Raw genomic sequence first — 20,239 nt, forward strand, 5'->3', positions numbered from 1 at the left:
TCTTAGCTGGATTTGAAATCACAAAGATGAGTTTTCTTGAGTCCAGGCTGGGCACTATCCACTTCACCATCTAGGCTTTCAAATATTTTTCCTAGTTCAAGCCTTTTGAATTAAGAAGAGCAATGTAATATAGATAGATTTAATGGAGTTAGCAGAAGAGGCCTTGGCAGTAACTTGGGGGAAGGTTGGCCAAAGAGAAAGATACAAGGGAAATTGAATCTGTGTGGCAAATTCATGGTTCATTGTGTTGCATAAAGAGAGATCCACAGAGAGATGTGGATTAGAACAGTAAGGAGAATGGCAAAGGGGATTGAGTGCTGCCCCTCCATCCCCCTCCCCCCATCTCTAGGATAATGGTGAGTGAAGTCATGTGATTTAGTAATGAAATACCAAGGATACACCTGAAATGCATAGAGGCTTAGTACCAACCTACTTGACCTTTTAAAATGGAGATTTCTTAGAATAAAAAGATGTATTTATTTGCAGAATTTCAAAATATAGAGGTATTGTAATTATAATACTACAACTAAGCTTTTACCATTTAATATATGGTTTTTAAAGAACCCCAAACTCCTGGTCCAATTTAGAAATCAATGTATTTGAAGGAAAATTTTCCCTTTGAGAAGTGTGATAATATCTAATTAACAGATGGCTACCACTGGGATAAAGAATTTATTTGTTGACTTCAGAAGTAGAGTACAAATGCCATTGTATCTTTTTGTCCTGCCTTATAAAAGAATGTGTATCAAATCTTCCCAAGACTCATATATTTGGAAGCTTGTAATTTAGAAAAAAAATGTTCTTTATATTGATACACAGTGCCAGACACTTGAATAAATTCCTTAAACAAAGTAATCTTATCTAGCTTTCACAGTTAGAAGGAAATGGGATTGTTAAGAAAACCCAAGGATATTGCTATTTAGAGAACTCTGTATAGTATTTCTAAGTTCTTATATCTGGAACACTAAGAAATCTTTAGGTCTTATTCAAAATTTTTTTTAAATTTTGAGTCTCAGTGTGATGGCCCAGATTTTGAAGATTCTGCAGGGAACTATGTTTACATCAACCCTTTCTTTGGAGTGTACAACATAACCATGAAAATGTGTCATCTAAAGGAAAGTAATTTCAAATTGGCAGTCATTAGATATTTTTATTAATCATTGGTCAAGCAGATTCTTTTTGTCAAATATAGAACAACGTAGTCATATACATAGTGACTACATTTTGCAAAGTAGTTTTCTGGTACTGGAGAGATAATAATGAAAAAATATATTAAAAAAAACAAAATCTTTGCCTTTAAGAAATGAATACTTACAAATGGAACAGATGCAATGAGATAGGCTCACCTCTTAAGGAGTTTCTGTAACATTAAGTTATTATACTGTATTTGATAATAAAAACAGACTTGTAGTCAGGAGACATGGATTCACATCATATCTCAAAATTTTATTAACTGTGTGACCATGGGTATATAAACCACTTTATATTTCCACTTCCTTCTCAGTATAATGAGGATAATAATGCCTACCTTACCCAGTTGTAAGAAATGAACTATATAAATATGACCTATTGTTATTACTTTCTAATTAAAGAATGTCCTTGAGAACTTTTTCTAAGATTATTAGGAATGATATCTTGACACATTTCCTCTAACAGATTCAACTTTACATTTTTAGTATTAAAAGTAATTATACCAGCCTGAACTCAGCATTTTTTTCTGGCTTCTTGATGAAATTTTTATGGTTGCTTCTCTTAAACACTTTCAATATACTGAGAAAGTTGTAAAGAAGATCATTTAATTTAGGTACAATTAAATATAATCACATTTTATTATATATAATTATATCATATGTTATAGTACAGATAATTTAATGTTGATCAATGTATATCTGCTTAGAAATTTAAATAATTAGATGGCCTTATCAGCTATCATACATTGAGCATTTTTCAATCATGACACTATTTTTGATGTAAAAGATCTTAAGCAAAAACATTCATTGTTTATATTATGCTTTTTATGCACTTGCCATGGGACCATGTCTGTAAACCTATGGCATATCTCCTGGGGGAGGGACTCAGAGCCCTCTCTGTGGGCATGTGTGTCATTGCCCTAGTACAGAGCTCACTATAGTTCATTACTAGAAAGTCAGAGGGATGTGAGGTCAGGCTGCTCCCCTTCATTCCTCCCTCGGTGCCTGAGGATATTTCTCACATTAACCACCCCTCTAAAAGTTTCACTGTCATTGCCATAGTATGTCTCCTTTATTTCCTGAACATAAAAAGTTTGTATTCTTAATGCCTAGCACAGGGATTTGAACATAGTAAATGATTAATAAATATTTGTTGAACAGAATTCTATTAATATTCTATGAAAGACTTAACTATTTTACTAGAAGGGTCAGGAACCAAAGTTAGAAAGGTTGAGTAAAAGAGAGGACAGATAAAAGGAAGCACTACTTCCTCTCTTAGGTAGAACTACACAAGGGAAGGGGAAAGGTTTGATCAAGGTCCAGAGCTGAGAGGTAAGGAAGAAAACCCCTTCAGTCTCTGGTTTCTGGTTTCTTCCCTTGATAGAGATTTTTCTGATCCCCTTAGCACATTAGATGAATAAGATGTTCAGTCTCTTCTAAGTAACAAGGTCTCTTTATTCTTTGGAGTATACAGGGATGTGGGGATTAGAGTAGAGATAAAAACAGGAATCCCTAACTGCTGTTAATCCTAAATTTCCACTCAAGGATTCATGCCTCAGGTCTGGGGACCTGAGTCCCTGGAGAGATGTAGAGTCAGGCTGTTGGATTTTTCCTGATCTAGAGAAATTACAGATAGAAAATATGTCTTCTAGGTGGATAGTCTCTTCTGTTCCTCAAAGGGAAATGTCTCTATTCACTAATGAGGAATGGATGACTAATCTGATTTTTCTTCAGATAAATGAGGGACCATGACAGGTTGAGTTTAGCAAGATGCTCTTTTCTCTTCTTGCCCAAAAAGAGAAAAGAACCCTGTCTCCAACTGCTGATCTGCTTTTCTTGGCGAGATTTTCTAGCCCCATCCCCTGTTGACAGCAGAATTCCAGACTCTTTCTTCCTGGTATTTTTACAAACCAAGTCCTTGCAATGTAGTATGGTGGGAATTATAGAAAATATATTCTGTGTAAGTATTATAGACCTTTCACCTCTTAACTACTCATTCTCTATATTAGATGGTCACTCCAATCTGCCCTCACTCTGGTAGATCTAGAATCCCAGAGTTAGACCAGTTTGATACATTTATGTTAAAACCTTCTCAGAATCCCATAGAGTAGCTCTATTCAGAGGATATGTACTTCTGCTCATCATTCTAGCTCTTGAGCCCCCATTTAATATATTTTATATCCATACAACCAGCTATTCCAAAAAGGATGGTTTAAACATAACCATCTACATAGCAAAAGAACTAAACATAAATGTCATATGTATAAATATATAAAGGATATGTTATAAATAACAAAATACATAAAAATACAATATACAAGCTGGGTAACACTTTCCCATCGATATATTTCATAGTCATAGTAAGGAGAGGAAACCTTAGAACAACCTATTGGAAAAGTACACAAGGCAGAAAAGACCAATATGCTTTTACAGTAATTAAGAATTGTGGACTGGAGGCTTGGATATTATTAGTCCTTTAAGAAATATTGGCACCATGGAAATCTGCCTCTATGATCTTATGGGCAATTAATCCCCACTACTCGTCAGCTGAGCAAATCTGCTTTTCTTTTTTTTTTTTTTTGAATATACTATTTACAACCTCTTTCAATTTATCATCATTCTTGAAAAAAAAGCATGTGGAATGTGTTACTTAAACAGAAAATGGTAATTCTCTTAGAAGCAAAGCACTGCAAAACTCATCAGTTTGACTCTTTTAGTATATACAGATCAGACAAGCCAGTTATTTATACTGCATTACCCAAAGAGAACAGAATTTGCAGCTATATAGATTAGACTGATTCCTTGAGCCAAGTTAACAAACCCAGCCAGTACAACAGAATGCAACACAAGTGCAATGCCCTCTCTGCTTTTCTTTCTTAAGCCAGGGGTGGCAGCAGAGAGCAATTGGACCATTTTCTTTTTCAAACTCTAGATAGCAGCAAAAGGCAAGAACTGTTGACTGAATAGTAACATCAATTCTCTTTTCCAATTGACTGCTTTTGGTCACCACAGCTCCAAAAGTGCAGCTGTCTCTCTTTTCTCTCACTCTACCCATTTTTTCTGAGGTTCTCATACCAAGTTCTTATTTCTTCATTTCCAGTATCCTTTGATGGCTGTAAATATGAGATTTCTAAATATATCCCACCATTGACTCATCTTTCATTTTTAAAAGCAAAAATATCCCTAATTTATTTTATTAAATCAAAAGTACATTTTGATCAGAACCTCTCCAAGTGTTTATATGAGTTCTCCTTATTTTACGACTCCATGATGTTTTGCTACTCAGAAATATTTGATATGCTTTACCCATTTCTTTGATCCCTTTGAACTGTCCTTTATATAATGCTTCTCTGATTTTAAATAAATAAAAGACTCTGCCTTCTAAATTTTATATTGTTCACAGCTATATGATATCAGTCTATATTGCTCACAAGAGGATCTGAATATATTTATTCCACAATGCATTTCTACAATACATTTTCTGGAAAAAAAAACTGCTCAACATTCAGTTTAAAACCATGTTAATTAGCATACTTATTTTAGTAATTGGTTTTGGAAAAATTATTTTTGTTTTAAATACAAAATGTTCATTTGTAACTAGTAACATTTTATTATCTTTTAAAAATAAATGAAAATGGTTTTCCTTTATACACACACACAAAGAAACTTTAAGACAAAGAAATTTCTGGGTCATAATTCCGAGCTGAAAACTGACTTTATTCATAGGTAAATACAGATGGTGGTCTCATCACACTGAGTCTCTATTGAAAGATATCTTGTGTATGTTCACAGTTTTTTAAAATAGATTATTGGCAGTTGATACAAATCATTGATTAACAAAAATTACATAATCAAAGTATGTTAGAAAATAGCTCATAAATTCTAGTACCAAGTATGATTGTTTTATTGATCTTATAACTATAATCTCAGACAATAACTTTTAAGAAGCGACGTGAAGATAAATAGTTGCCTCTCTTAATCATAAAATCCGAGAATCCTGTTATTGGCATAAATTTCTAAGAAAACAAATATTATTCCTAATTTTATAACTGATTCTAGAATTGCTTCTCTTATCTTTATCCAGAATCAGGATTTAGTCAAGCCATATACTTAATATTCCAAGGTTAAAAACAGAACTGCTTAAGCTAACTCTTCTTCTTATCTATAATTGCTTATACACATTTAATTAACAACTGGGACTACCCTTTCTAACATCCTAGTTATAGATATGGCCTAACAGTTTACATGAAATGACTTTATTTTACAATAAAAAATATAAAGGCAATAAATAAATGCAATTTCATTTTAACACACACACACACACACAAAACTTCTCCTGGTCTTTTCAATACCAAATAGCTCCATGTGTATGAATTCCCAAAATATTTCAATATTGCTATTTTTGTGTTCAATAAAGATTATCAGTTCCTTGTCAGCAATTTATTTTATTAATTTTAAAATCAATTTAAAGTGTTTTCCCATGCGTACATGATTCATGTTGTCTCCCTCCTCTCTTTTTCCCCTCCCAGAGTTGAAAAGTGATTCCTCTGGGTTATACATATGGTATCATTCAAAAACTATTTCCTTATTCATTTTTGTAATATAGTAAATGTTTTAAAAACAAAACCCCAAATTGTATACCCACAAACAAGTGACAAAGCATATATTTTCTTTTGGATTTCTACTCCCACAGCTTTTTCTTCAGATGTGGATAGCATTTTTCTCATAAGACCCTCAGAATTGTCCTGGATCATTGCATTGTTATTTGTAGCAAAGTCAATTACATTTGATCATTCCACAATGTATCAGTTAGTGTGTATAATGTTCTACTGGTTCTGCTTATTTCACTCTGCATCACTTCATGTAGGTCTTTCCAGTTCTTATAGAAATACATTGATTTATCATTTCTTTTGCACAATAGTATTCCATCACCATCATATACCATAATTTGTTCAGCCATTCCCCAACTGAGAGACATTCCCTCATTTTCCAATTTTCAGCCACCCGAAAAAGCAAAGCTATAAATATTTTTGTACAAAAAGTTCCTTTCCATTTTATATCTTTTTAAAAAATGTCAATTTTTAATGTTTCAAATACAATTAAGCTGAACTACAGATATAGAAATATAATACCTTCTTAGGTGCTGTTGGTTTGGAACAAACCAAATATAGCCCATTTATACAGCAACTCTTTCCCTTGGGCTTGCAAATGCAGTGTTTGTTGGAGATTAGCTTTTATGTACATTAATATTAGAATATACCTTAAAATCCTAATATACAGTAGCAGATTTTTGGTTGGTTTGGACATTTTTAAGAAAAAAAAAACTATTGATATTGCAAAGGCACTTGAGTGGTACTCTGATTTTTCCATAAGCCTTTACATAAACATTGTGGGGCTGGCAAGAAACAGTATACTATAACTGAAAGTTATTCAGAAGCACAAATGAGTAAGAACTATGTTTTCACATAACAAAAATAATTTCAATGGAGAAAAAAAATCTTGATAACTGTGTACTACTAGTAGTGGAAGATACTCATTCTTATTTTCTTATAGCTTTTTATACAAGTTATTAAAATGGGATATAATTTATAATATGAAATTATTTTTCCAGAAACTCTAGTATTAGTATTATACTTATTTATCACTGGGCAACAATAACTTAGTATTAGTAGATTTCAGTGAATCAGTACATAATAGCTTATATTGAGGGAAAAGCAAGTTTCTTCTGATTTTACAGCTACTACTGGATGAGGTGACTTTAAATTTATAAAAGATATTATTTTGGGGTCAGCTGAGTGGTTCAGTGGATTGAGAGCCAGGCCCAGGGACTGGAGGTCCTGGGTTCAAAATCTGGACTCAGACAGAGGCTTTGTGACCCTGGGCAAGTCACTTGACCTCCATTGCCTAGCCCTTACCACTTTTCTGCTTTAGAACCAATGCACAGTATTGATTCTAAGACAGAAGGTAAGAGTTTTAAAAAAAAGAAATTGTTTTAAGTTAGACTGAATATATATCCTTGGTTTCCAAATTTTAACTCCAGCATTTGGTTTGTTGTGATTTGGAAAACAGTATTTACAATCTGTGCTGCTACAATATAGTAATGGCACCACTTTCCAAGCACTAGTTGTTTTAGTTAAGCTCACTGTATGAACTGAACATCTGTTTAGAGAGTATCTTGATGTATTTCAGAACTGACATTTCAGATTTTAAGTAAACTATCAGTTTTTTTTCCTATATGTGTTTTTCCTTGCCTACAATTTTCTTGTCTTCTCTTGAAAGTAATGGTATAATTAAGAAGAATAATAGTAGACCTACTAGTAGTTTTTCTAGATCAAAGGGCATACATTATTTTATAGCCCTTTGGGCATAGTTCCAAATTGCCCTCGAGAATGGTTGAATAAATTCACAATTCCATCAGCAATGCATTAGTGTCCCAATTTTGCCACATCCCCTCCAATATTTATTACATTCCTTTACTATTACATTGGTCAGTCTGCTAGGTGTAAGGTTGTACCTCAGAGTTGTTTTGATTTGCATTTCTCTAATTAGGAGGGATTTAGAACATTTTTCCCCAAGATTATTAATAGTTTTAATTTCTTCATCTGAAAACTGTCTATTCATATGCCTTATCATGTCAGCTATTTAAAGCATAGGAAATCCATAGAGACTCTTCCTTTTGCCAAATACAAAAGTACATATTAATGAGACATACATGTAAAATGGGAAGGAAAAATAACTAGTTATTTTTTAAAATCATATTACTTCATTTTAAAAACCCTACCTTCCATCTTGAAACCAACACTGGATATTGGTTCCAAGGCAAAAGAGCAGTAAGGGCTAGGTGATGGGGGTCAAGTGACTTTCCCAGGGTCATACAACTGGGAAGTGTCTGAGGCCAGATTTGAACCTGGGACCACAATCCACTGAGCCACCCAGTTGCCTCCTAGTATATTACTTTCTAATTTATTAAAGCCAAACAACTTCCATTGTCACTTCAGAGTAGCTATACTATTTTGATAAGTTTCATGGTTTTAAAGTAAAATATGTATTTTAAATTTCCTACTTTCTGTTTTAGAATCAATATTATCAGTTCCAAGAGAGAAGAATAGGTAAGGTTAGGCAATTGGGGTTAAGTTAAACTGGGATTTGTTCAGAGTCCCAGAATGAGGAAAAGTCTGAAGCCAAATTTGAGCCCAGAACCTCCCATTTGTGGACCTGGCTCTCAATCTGCTGGACTATCTACCTGCATTCCAACAAAATAATTTCTTTGACTTTTTAAACATTATTTTATTTGGTTATTTACAAACATTATTCATTGGAAGCAATGATCATTATCTTTTCCTCCCCCCCCCCCCACCCTCTCCCACCACTTCTCCCATAGCCAGCACACAATTCCACTGGGTTTTACTTTTGTTCTCGGTTCGAACCCATTTCCATGTTGTTGGTATTTGCATTAAAATGTTCATTTAGAGTCTCTCCTCAGTCATTTCCTCTCAGCCCCTGTAGTCAAGCAGTTGCTTTTCATCAGTGTTTTTACTCCCACAGTTTATCCTCTGCTTGTGGATAGTGTTTTTTAGATCCCTGCAGATTGTTCAGAGACATTGTTTTGTCCCTAGTGGAGGAGTCCATTACCTTTGATTGTACCACAGTGTATCAGTCTCTGTGTACAATGTTTTCCTGGTTCTGCTCCTTTCACTCTGCATCACTTCCTGGAGGTTATTCCAGACTCCATGGAATTCCTCCACTTTATTATTCCTTTTAGCACAATAGTATTCCATCACCAACATATACCACAATTTGTTCAGCCATTCCCCAATTGAAGGGCATCCCCTCATTTTCCAATTTTTGGTGACCACAAAGAGTGCAGCTATGAATATTCTTGTACAAGTCTTTTTCCTTATTATCTCTTTGGGGTACAAACCCAGCAGGGCTATGGCTGGATCAAAGGGCAGACAGTCTTTTATCGTCCTTTGGGCATAGTTCCAAATTGCCCTCCAGAATGGTTGGATCAGTTCACAACTCCACCAGCAATGAATTAATGTCCCTACTTTGCCGCATCCCCTCCAGCATTCAGCAAAATAATTTTTAAAGGAAGTGTCACTGAAATAGATTTAGAAGTGAAAATACAAAGAATTGACTTTTTTTTTTTTGCCTCCACAGTGTGATAATGTTGAACTACTATTGATTTCTTTGTTAAAATTGTTTTCTCTTACTTCTTTTTGACTTGGCATACTTCCTGCAGTCCTACTAGAGAAAAAAAAAATTACTTACATTCTTTCCCCTCTGACCTGTGTTCATTCTTCACTGGAAAATTTTGAATTTTCTGTAGCCCTCAAAAGAAATCATTATTTAACACTGGAATTGCATTCAAAGTGAACATCAGGCTGAAGTAAAGTAAGATTTTTGAAGGAACATGAGGTACTTTTGATCACTATTATTAGAGAACAGGAGAGAGTGTAAAACGTGTGGTATTTTCAGGAGTTTTAGAACCTGCGAGGAAAACTTACAATGCCAATAAATCTGATTTTCTAACTACAAGCACTGTCATGGAATAGTTTCACTGATGGCCTTTGAAATATGATTTTGAAATCGAAAACTCTGCCTCTTGTAGCTTAATTTGCATTTTCCTCCTAGCTTTTCTGAGGGAAAAAGTATTTCACATTCATGATTTCACAAACAAGAAGTTGCCTGAGTGTATAGAAAATTTAGAATATGTCTATTTGTTATTTCCATATAAAATTGGATTTTACTTCTCTGAATTGCCTTAGTAGTGCCTGGGAGTAGATATTATCTCTTTGTTTTAATAGGTGTGGATTATGATAATCGATCATGCAAATAAACAAGGAAGAATGTATTAAGTACTCATATAGGTGAAACATTGCAGTAGGCACTGAGGATATAAAAAAATAAGCAAAACAATACTTTTTCACAAAGAACTTACATCTTAATGGGGAATACAACATGTTCTTATCTAAGGCTAAAACATGACCACATATGCATTTATATAACACATATGAACACACATATACACATATGTGTACACGCATATATTCATGTTCACACATATAAAGTAGATACATGATTATCTTGTAACAGAAGGTACTAGACGTTTTTCTTGGAGGGCAAAGGGGTGGAGGAGGAAAGGCTTCATACAGATAATCTGAGCTGAATCTTGCAAGAAACTATGGGTTCTAAGAGGCAGAAGTCAAGAGTGAGAGCATTCTCAGTACGAGTAATGTCCAAAGCAAATGTAAATGGGAGATCGAGTGTCATATAAAATCGGATCACAAAACAGACTCTTATTAGCTGTTTGCGGAGTGTTACTGTCTACAAAATGATCTGGCAATGAAAAATTCATCATCAAATAATAAAATATGTAACACATACAATACATGTTAACTTGTAAAATATGAGAGTTATAGAGAAATGGAGGGCATTGATTTAAATCAGCTTGCTCCTAGATCTTCCAAATGAAAATGTAATTATTCGAAAATTTTCTCAAATTCTTTGAAAAGCGTACATTTTTACCACACCTACTTATTATTTAGAAGCTTAAATTAATTGAATAGGGTTTCTATCTTAATTTTTTATTATTCCTAGGATGACTACAATAGCAACTCTTTGTAAACAATTTTGTTTCTAATTTGTTGTATTAAAAAAATTGAGATACTCAATAAAAAATAAATATAACCTGCTAACCTACCTAATGAGAGCAAAGTGACAGTCTAAATCAGAAATAATCCAAAGAGAAAGTGGTTACTAACCTGACATATAATATCAGTAGACAACCTATTTACTTCCAACCACTGAGGATGTCTGGAATTACTGGAAACCATGAAAGCCTTGAATTAATGTGAGGGTTTTCCTTTTCTCACTAGCTTATAAATCATTCTTCAAAATCCACTTAAAAGTCCATTGAAAGAATGAGTTTTCCCCTTCCAGTCAGAAAACTAACCTTTGAGTTTCTGAAATAATGATATAGGTAAGAAAGAAATCTTTCTTATTTATTTATTTATTCATTCATTCATTTATTTATTTATTTATTTATTCATTCATGCGTTTATTTATTTATTTATTATTATTATTTATTATTAGTAATAATAGTGGTGGAGGTGGGTCTTAATCAGTTTCCCTATTTATTCTAATGTTTGATGAGGGAATCTAAACACTAATATTATACTTGGTAATTTATAAAAGAAAAAATGGTTTAGAATATAATCAGAAAAACAATTCTAAAAAATACACAAACAACAGAGGAGAAAAGGAGGTGAATTGTTGAGGTGTTATAAACTGTAGTCTATGATGTGAGTTTGGGAACAAGCTATAACTGTCTGCTGAGAAAGCTTACCTGTCAATTTTGGAAATGGTGAAAATGTCTATGGTTCCATTCATCTGTGATTTTTGGATAGGAGAGAGGAGAGAAAATTAAAATGACACTGTTGTTACAATGCACCAGAACTGAAATATACTGCATAAAGAAAATATTTCCTTTAACTTTCATCTGAATGCATTAAATGTCAAAACAATTGTAAAGAAATATGATTCCCTGGACAATGATGCCATATTGTGATATTTTTACTAAGGAGGAAAGGATTTCAATATGGCAAGCTTATTTCTAACATGGAGATAGCTTCACATGCTTTGTTATCTTCAAAAATGAATGAATTCTGGAAAATGTATCTGCAAATTTTTCAAAATTTATAATTGTCAATATTAGTAAGTAGGTGATATAGTACCATTTGAGAAGATTCAAAAGAAACTAACTATGATGTATTGCCTTTACTTTGGGGTCCAAAATGTATTTACCTCCTATTTAATAAAGTTTAGTTTTCAGTGGATTTATTATTTCAAGTATTTTCATGACCAGCAAATTCTCACACATAATGCCTAAGCAAAAGACTTTCTTCAAATGGATTTATTGTTGGGTAAGTGAAATAATGCTCTGTGAATGATGAGGAGGTATTAGTTGGGTTTTTTTTTTAGGTCCATTTTGTTTAATCTTGTACAAAAAGTATGGGTAGAGCCAAAAGTGAAAAATACTTTATCACATTTGTTTACACCTCTATCTAGGACAGTTCATCAGATTCACTTTATTATGTGAACAATATAAAGTATGAGGCAATTTTGGGGAACAATCTGAGGCAAAAAGGGGAAAACAAAAAGAAACTTCCTATCCTGTTTATTCGTCTTCTTCTACAGTGTATAGCTGTGCTCACAGAGACAGCTTCTTTTACTCCTCCATGACTCAGGAATTCAGTTGTAAATAAAATTGACCCTGCTCAAAAGCTGAGGAAGACTGGTAATGATAGGTCCATATCCTGGGGGCATTGTCATATAATTCAAACAATGGTGCAGCTACCAGTTTGTAATTTTTGGGGACCTCAAACAAGGCTTTTTCTTGAAGCTCAACCAAAAAGAGTTTTTTTTTTTGCTCTTTAGTCTTTGTAATATGTGCTGGAATATATGGGTACTGTGGGGGTTCAAAATTTGGTCTCCACCAATTACCAATGAAGTCATCAGTGACCCAATCTTGCAGAACTCCATCTTGGTGCCCCAGTATCTCTGTCATTAAACATTTGAGTCCTTCTACTTCATCTTCTCCTAGATTAAGTTCACCACCAAGTAGTTTGAAAAAAGTTGTGCCCAGCTGTAGGAGTAACACATGGGGTAACTGGTGCTCATGAACAATGAAAACACCCTCTACATATGTTCCAAGAGTGTTTCATTGCATTCTAATCCTGAACCTGAACCTCTGGAATGGTTTGAGTTCAGCCTAGACAAAAACAATACCATATGTATTTGGTCAAAAATAGGATTCAATAATAATATAGCATTGATTGAGGTGGATGTAGCTTTGCTCTTGTTTCTTAGTAGCCCTTAATTAAATATCAACTCATCAAGTTTTGTTGACTTGAAGGGCAGTGCATATTCCTTTAAATCTGAAGCATGCCAACTCCTCATGGACTGAGCCTTTTAGATCCCAGTGAATCAAATCATGGGAATCATTTCCTTGCCACATTAAGGAAAATTTTGTCTAGTCTATAGGAAACAAATATAATTTCTAACAGAGGTATCTACCAGTTCAGTATTGCTGATTGTTTTAAGTTAAAATTCTGAAAAAAAAACATTGTGTTGCTCCCTCAGAATGAATGAGTAGGGGTAAAATGGTGGCTCCATTTTGGAAAAGAAATCCAGATACATTACATTTTGGAGCAGAGAAGCTTCTGGCCATGAAAAGGGAGGCAAAAGTGAAAGCAGATATAAATGACAGGCAGAAATCTCCATGGTTTGTTTTGAAATGAAAGAGGCAGGAATACTCAATTTTTCCATCTGGTTTTCAAAAATATCTTTCACTGAATCTGATATCTTAAAAACATACCTTTTATGCTTTTGGTAATCATACCATCAAAGTGTCAAAGCTCAGAATAGAGTTTACAATAAACCATAAAAAATATTAACAACTAAAAAACTATAAAATTATATAATTAAGAATAAACTAAAATTATTTAAACATGCTGTTGAATTATCTTAAAAATGGGAAATGGAATACAGAAATGACATTGACACTAAGAGTTTTTACCTATAATGTAAAACCAAGTTAAATATTTGTAACAAAGTGATTAATAGAGTCCAACAAAACCTTTTCGTTAATCAAACATTTAACTTATTTACCCAATGGAGAGAGATAGCTGCTAATCCAAGGAAAATTGAGAGTAGAATGCAAACTCATTTGGAAATGCATATGAAGGACAGCAAATTGTCTTATCAAACTTGGAGGGTGAGTGGAGAGAGAAAAAGTAATTTAAGGAAACCTGGAAAAAAGCAAAGCAAAGCAAAATTAAAATAGAAGATTGCTTCAAACAGAAGATACATGGAAAATTTGCAAAATATATTACAATAACTTGTTTCCTTCTCCTGAATAGAGAAATTACCACACTTTTACCTTAAAATTTTATCTGATAAGATGGTTACAGAGGAAGTAGACATGTAACTAAGAGGAGCAAAAATGGATGAAAAAAGTTAGATCGAATCAAAGACATATAGAAAAGATCCCTGCTAAATGAAGGTGATGTGACTGGGGGAGTATTGAGTGAAGCAATCTATGAAAATTGATTAAATGCCTCCTATGAGCCAGACACTATCTTAAGCACTGGGAATACAAAGAAAGACCAAAGTAGTCCCTGTTCTTGAGGATCTTACAAATAAATGAAGGAAAGAACATGAAAACAAGCATGTGTAAAAAAAAATCTGCTGTGTAAATTTAGAAATAACTGATAGAGAGAAGTTCCTGGAAATAATGGGAAGCAGGAAAACTTCTTGTAGGAGATAAGATTTTGCTGGTACTCAAAGGAAGTCAGGGAAGTCAGAGATGAAGAGGTAAAGTGTTCTATGCAAAGGAGATAGCCAGAAAAAAAAAATACCCATTTGGGAAATGAAGTGTTCTGCTCAAGGAATAACAAGAAGATCAGTTACTACATCACAGAATAGGTAGTAGATTGGAGTAAGTACTGAAAAAATAGGAGAGGTTTAGATGAGAAGGATTTTGAAAGTGAAAACAGACAGTTTTATAATTAATCCTAGAGGTGAGTTGGAGTTTGTTGAGTAGGAGGAGGGCATGGTTAGACCTGTGCATTAAGAAATCACTGATAGCTGAGTGGAAGATGAAATGGGGAAGAGATTTGTGGCAGGCAAAACAAACAAAAAAAACATCAAACTATTGAAACTGTTCACATATGAGATGATTAGGGGATGCTCAATAGAAACAGAGGAGAGAAAAGGTCATATACAGGAAATGTTATGAAGGTAGAAATGACAGAATTTCTCACCTAATTAGATATAGGCAATAAGAGAAAATAAGGAGCCTTGGATCATATTTGGGATATAGGCCTGGGTAATTGGGAGGATAATAATGCTTTTGAAAGCAGTTGGACAATATGGAATGAGGAAGATGTGGGTAGAAGATAATGAGTTTTGTTTTGGATATATTGAATTTAAGATGTTTAAATGACATTTAATTCAAGGTGCCTAATAGCTATATGTCTGACACTGAAGGGAAGTAGAAAGAATAAGGCTGAATCAGACAATTTGAGAATAATCCAGCACACAAATGGTCATTGAATTCATGAAAGATGATGAACTCACCGGGTGAAATATTTATGGTTGGAAAATGGAAGACAGTCTTAAGACAGAGCCATTTGGGACACCCGCAGTAAGCAAGCATGATCTGAATGAATTTTCAGCAAGGAAAATTGCAGAGTGACAGATAATTAGGGAGATAAGCTGCAGAGAATAATGTCATGAAAACAGACAGAAAAGAGTATCAAGAAGAGGGTGATTAACTGTGTCAAATGCCACAGAAAAGAATAAAAATTATGAAAAGTTCATTATTGTTGGTCAACTGAGAGAATATTAGTAACTTTGGAGAGAGCACTTTCAATGGAATGATGAGATCAATATCCAGACAGCAGAGACTTAAGAGGAGAGTGTGAGGAAAGAAAGTGGAGGCAAGTACTGTAGAGAGCTTTCTCTGGGCATTTAGAATATAGTATATCTAAAGGAGGTGAAGATGACAAAGGATTGTGAAAAATCTCAGACAATTCAGTTCTGTGTTGTGCTCTGTGCTAGGAGCTGTAGGGGATAATGACTGAATATGTCAGGGTACCCACTTTCATGAAGCTTATAGTTTAGGATAATAATAAAATAGACAGAAATAAGAATCCCATATGATATTATAAGCACGTTATTATGGTGCAGGGAAAAAAAAAGCTGGTATGATAGATTCATGAGAAAAATCTTTGGCTGCTGCAGAAACTAAAGGAAAGTTTAATGAATAAGGTGGCAGTCATTTAAGTTGAGCTTGTCCACTTTCTGAGGCAGAAAAGGACAGTGAGAACTATTCAAGTAGAAGGAACAGTATGAACAATGAATATCATTGAGAAAGAAAGAAGAGCAGTGGGCATGCTAAAGGAGGTGAAGATGACAAAGGATTGAGAAAAATTTCAGACAATTCAGTTGTGTTGCACTCGGTGCAAGGGACTGTAGGGGATAATGACTATATAACAAGGGTAATAATAAGGGTAGATCCAAATTGTGGAGACACTTGAATAGAAAAGGAATGAAAGACGTTTTGTTCAATAGGAAAACTTTGAATATTTTGGTAAAACAAAGTCTTTGATTTATGCTTCTGGGCAAATTATACAAATGAATCAAACACAGAAGAAACAAAGCACACTCTCCCACCACCATCAAGGGAAATGTGAAAAGGAGGATATTTGGGAAATGAGCACCTGGAAGAAATATTGATCTTAACATCAGAGGAAGATGCCAGCATCCTCAAGCATGAGTGAGCCTTTCTACTGCAAAGAAATTTCAGCTTTGGATTTAGGAAAGGAGCTGATGCTGAGTGGCCCACCTAACAGAGAGCTACATTCAAGAGGAATTATATAAAGATCATAGACAACAGTTTCATAGAATGAAATACTGGTTGGTTTTCATATATCCCAAATGGATACCTCATTGATAATATATTTTAAGTTTCAGCTACATTTTTCTATATACTCTGTCATCATTCCCAAGGATTTCAGGGACAATGTTTTGTACTTGCCTAAAGTCCTTTGATCAGGCCTAATTGAATATATTAGTTGATTTTTAAATGAAAAGTAGTCCAACAGGAGCTCAAAAGGTATAGCTTTATAAATATTCTACTACATAGCTACCCCTAGAACTCAAAGTAGTGACCTGTATTTGAGGATTTAACAAATAAATTGAAGGAATAGCCCCAATAGTGTTATCCTCTTCTATCATTTAGTTAACAGTCATTTATGATGTATTTAAGAACTTAAAATGTTAAGACCTGTAAGAAAGATTTTTCTCCAAAACTGTATGATCGAGATGAAGGAATATACCAGTTAACAGATGACTAATATTCTATTTGTTTCTTATTAGTTAATCACTACATTCATTATGACTCCCTATCACAACCATTTGGTTTTTATTATAGTCCATAAACTATTTCAAAGGATAGTAGTAGCCATTTTTGGATTCCTTCATTTTTTTGCAGGAATCCAAATGTCTGGAAGGAAAAATCATTCTTAGAAAAAGATCTTACTGAAATTACAGTGAATTGGCCAGAGCTTCAGTGAAGTTGCCTGTTTGACAGCCTTTGAAATGTGGCCCAGGGAAAAAGAGTAGGAATCTTTCCACTTAACACTGATTATTCCTTCAGTTTGCCTATATAGAGAGAATAAAGCTGTAACTTATTCTTCATATATTTGGTAATTTATAAAGAGAAAATATTATTTATGTAACTAAGTAGAATGAGTACTACATGAGCACTATAACCATAAATAGAGTCACACATATATTCTGCAGTAGACAATATACATATATACATAAAGTTGAAATATACCTATTCTTTATATATTTATAAATATGTAAGTAAATATACACATCTCCAAATTTCTCTCTCTCCCACTCTTTTTCTCTCTCACACACTCTCTCTCTATTCATCTCCCTTCCTATCCATATTAAGAAGTAAAACTAGCCTGATAGTGTTTCCTACTGTTGAGATTTTATGCAAGTCTTTTAAAAATTATCAGTTCTAATAGCAGCAACAATGTGATGATGATATTGGTGATGATAATAATGATATCGATCATTAGTAAAACATTTTAAGAGCTGCAGTGAGTATTTCATCTGATCCTCTCAACAACATTTCTCTTACTATCCTTTTTAGGTGAGAGCATTGAAATTGAGAGACATCAAGTGAGTTGTCCCAAATCATATAGCTAATATGTGTCTCAGGCAGGAATCCACCTCAGATCTTCTGGACAAGTTCAACATTTTCTCTGCTGTGTCACCGAGCTGCCTTATACCAGTTCTATATATCATTAAAAAAGTATCTGCCTAGATATGTTCATATTTTGGAAAATCAGTAAAACTATAAAAATGATGTATCATCAATGCCTGCTCTGTTTCAATGCCATTCTGGTAATAGAAAAATATAAAATAGGCAGTGTGTTATAATGGACAAGCAGCCTGCTTTATGCTCAGAAAAAAAAAAAAGACTAGTTTAAATTGGACTTTTGTTACTTAGTGGCTGTATGACCCAAGGAAAATCAATTCCCCTCATATATGTTCCATTCAACTGTCTACATCTCCATCTGTAAGTTTTACAATAGTTGATGATCTTGATTGGGAGAGAGTTTCTCTACTGGGAGTTCACTATGCCAGTGTAATAATTGCTATATCATATCATATCATATCATATCATATCATATCATATGTCATGTCATTCTATATAATAGCATTGTAGCATGTCTACATATAAATTTATCATATGTATATATAAAGATTTATACATTTATCACACGTGATGTTTCATCAATTTAATATATTTATTGAAATGAAACATGTATACATGCACATGTATAATTGTGCATACAGATATAAACATTATAATTCATTTCTAGGGAAATATCTATTTGTATACCTATTCATGGGACCCCTGATCAACCATTCAATCAATCAATATTTATTAAATGCCTACTATGTATTGGCACTGTGTTAGGCACTGATTGAGGTTTTTTATTCCACAGATAGAAAGAATGAATGACATAGGATCTAAGATACAACGTAACTATCTGTTTTGAACCTCTCTAATATAGCTATCATACACTGTTTTGTCTTATCAGCTTAATGAGGACAAGAATTATGTCTTATGCATATATGTATACACAGGCATATATATGTATTTGTATATTTTACATATACAAAAAAGCAAATTATTGCCTCTTTTAAAATGTTATATTCACAGACAAAACCATAACATTTTCTGATTTGGAATCACGTGACAATGCCAAAGTCATTGATAACAAGAGCATTCTTTTCTGGGTCTTTATTACCTGTGGGCATAGCCCCTGTGGGAGCAGTCACCAGGAAGCATCTCCACAGATAGTTTCCTGGGATGATGACTGTGGGAAGTGGATTTGAAGTGTTGCTGTTTTCATGACTTTGGGCTTCAAGGTCCAGGGTAAACCCTATCAGAGGAGTGGAGTGAAACACTGATCAAGGTAGTGGTGGTAGTTGGCACATGCTACCTATTTTATTTCTTTAGGGTATCTAACAACATCAGCTAAGTTGGTTTGCCTACCCTGCAGGTAGCAATTGGTAGAGATACTTTACACTTTGATTAATTGATTACTCAAATGATGACTGTCAGAGCTTCACTGGCAATAATATTAGTGATGTGTGTGTGTGTGTGTGTGTGTGTGTGTGTGTGATGTCATTCTCAGGGCTTTACCCATCAACCCATTTGTGGAAATTCATCTGCAGATGCCACTGGTGATGATAAAGAAGGTTGGCACCTTGTTCACAACTATCATTGCCCAAGTACATGTTTTGCCTTTTAATGCTTATAATTATTGAAAGATGGATTTTGCAATATTTAGATTACAGGCATAATAACCCTGTGTAATGCTTCTCTCTTTACTTATGAAACCCTGGGAAATATCAGCTTTGACTTTGTATAGTGCTTAATAACATAAAATATTTTGATGATCATTATTTCATTGGATCATTCTAAATCTATGAATTTTACAGGATGGGTATTATTATCATTACCATCATAAGATCCTTATTACCTTATTCATTATTGAGAGAAAACATTTACAGGAGAAAAGACATAGGGTCTTGAATCAGGAGACCTGTGTTTGATTCTTTCCTCTGAGGTTTTCCCTGTGTTTTATTGGACTAGATAGACACTTAATATTTTAACCTTTAGGTTTTTTATCCATAAAATGAGATTAGACTATATAGACTCTCAGGATCTTTTTCCCCCAGAAATTTAACTGAGGCACATGTAGATCATTTGACATATCCAAGGTCACAAAACTAGTAACTGCTGAAAAAGTTTGTCCATGTATTTAAACTCTAAGTCTAATATTCTTTCCTCTGTGTCAAGCTGTTGCTGAAAGAATAATTACAATACCTGAATCTTTGTCATTTTTTCTCTTAGTTATCCTGACAAGTTATGCTGACTTTGTGGATCT

At 33.8% G+C, this 20,239-nt stretch overlaps 1 pseudogene; it reads right to left on the reverse strand.

The window, feature by feature from the left end:
- Window positions 1–12,443: 12,443 nt before the first annotated feature.
- Window positions 12,444–20,239, reverse strand: part of LOC100010244 (cleavage and polyadenylation specificity factor subunit 5-like) — a 40,619-nt pseudogene continuing 32,823 nt past the window's right edge.

This window comes from Monodelphis domestica, chromosome 1 (genome assembly GCF_027887165.1).
Source record: "Monodelphis domestica isolate mMonDom1 chromosome 1, mMonDom1.pri, whole genome shotgun sequence".
Lineage (NCBI taxonomy): Eukaryota > Metazoa > Chordata > Mammalia > Didelphimorphia > Didelphidae > Monodelphis > Monodelphis domestica.